The sequence below is a fragment of the Aegilops tauschii genome, chromosome 2 (assembly GCF_002575655.3).
Source record: "Aegilops tauschii subsp. strangulata cultivar AL8/78 chromosome 2, Aet v6.0, whole genome shotgun sequence".
In the NCBI taxonomy this organism is placed as follows: Eukaryota; Viridiplantae; Streptophyta; class Magnoliopsida; order Poales; family Poaceae; genus Aegilops; species Aegilops tauschii.
In genome coordinates, this window is record NC_053036.3 from 491,246,980 (window position 1) to 491,248,778 (window position 1,799).

Genomic DNA, 1,799 nt, shown 5'->3' on the forward strand with positions numbered 1-1,799 from the left:
GGTAGAAGTGAGGGCGAGGAAAATATCGGGGAGTTCCCGGTTACGGTGGGTGGTCGGGGACCGAGCGATGCACGTTTCCCTTGTATACGTACGCGCGTGGGTGCGAGGCGTTGGGCTCTAACTGAATTCGAGCGAGGCGTTCGCCTACTGAACCCGAGCAATTGCACTGCAGGCTACGCGTTACTGAACCCGAGCGATTGATCGATGGCTGTTAACTGAACCCGAACGAGCGATTCCATCACTACTGCTGCTAACTAAAGCCGATCGATGTTGCCTATGGATGAACAGTGAGCATTGTTGGGGGGGGGGGTTGGATGAATAGTTCCCGGTGGGGGTTTGGATGAACAGGACCCCGTGGTGTTGCCGCTGGATGAACATGACCCCGACCGAGCTGGTTGGGGGTGGATGAATAGGACCCCATGGAGGGCTGGATGAACAGGACAACCCCGTGGAGGGCTGGTTGAACAGTAGCCGGTGGAGGGCTGGTTGAACAGTAGCCCGTGGAGGGGTGGTTGAACAAGACCCCGTGGAGAGGGCTGGTTGAACAGTAGCCGGTGGAGGAGCGGTGGAGGCTGGATGAACAGGAGCCTGTGGATGAACAGTCACAGGTGGAGGCTCGAGGAGGTCGACGGTGGATGAACAGTAGCCCGTGGAGGCTAGAGGAGGTCGACGGTGGAGATAAACAATATCCTGTGGAGTTCCGTTGTGCGGTACGCCACACCCCTCCCGATGAACGGGACCCCCGTTTCGACCGTAGCGCTCCAACACAAGTCTGTTTCCTTCGTTTTGCGGTACGCCACACCCCTCCCGATCAACAGGACCCCATTTCGACCGTAGCAGGTCTAAGAGAAGTTTGTTTCTTCCGTTTTGCGGTACGCCAGACCCCTCCCGATGAACAGGATCCCGTTTCGACTGTGGCCGGTCGAACACAAGGCCGTTTCCTCCGTTCTGCGGTACGCCAGGCCTCGTTTCAATCGGCTGATCCGTCCAAGCCGGTTGGCTCCCGATAAACATGACGACGACGCAGTTTCTCCATTTCGACCCAGCCATGTACACGATCCCTGGCCGTACGTATGCGCGAGTAGGTGTTTGAGACCCCGCCCGTATGTACGTATGTGGCCTATTTACTTTCTTGCACCCTGGCCGCTGTACGTACGTGTACACGATATTAACGGGGCAGCGTGACATGCTACGTGCGCGCCTCTACTACGACACGTGTGCGCCTCTACTACGACATGTGCCCTTCCTTACACGGCCACGGTTCATCGCTGCGGCCTGCAGTAGACCGATCGACCAGTATGTACGCACACGTTCGCGACCAGAATGACAACGCTACGTACGCTTCGACCAAGTGGGTCGAGATGTAGCTGGTGGGTCCCAGCAGTCAGGGGGCGAATCATTTTTCTCCTGTAATATGGATGCACTTCCTTGTGTGCGAAGATGTAGCTAGTGGGACCCAGCAGTCAGGGGGAAACCTTTTTTTGCAAAATACGGTAGCCCGTCCGGTGGGTCCCTGCTGTCAGGTGGAGGAATCATTATTTTCCGCGTAATAAGGAGGCACTTCCTTGCTGCGGCCATGGACCCAGCTGTCAGCATCTCCATGTACAGTACTCTTCCGATGGAAGTCGTTCCTTGACCACATTGACCACGCCGCGCCGAGAGCACCAAGGCGGTGGATGACAGCGAGGCCTTGGAAGGGGATGACGTGGAGCCGGGGAAGACGCGAAAGTGGATGCCCATGCGGAGAGGAGTACGAGGGTTCACTGGTTCGGCTGTGGTGTGAGGCTGCCATCGCCGTA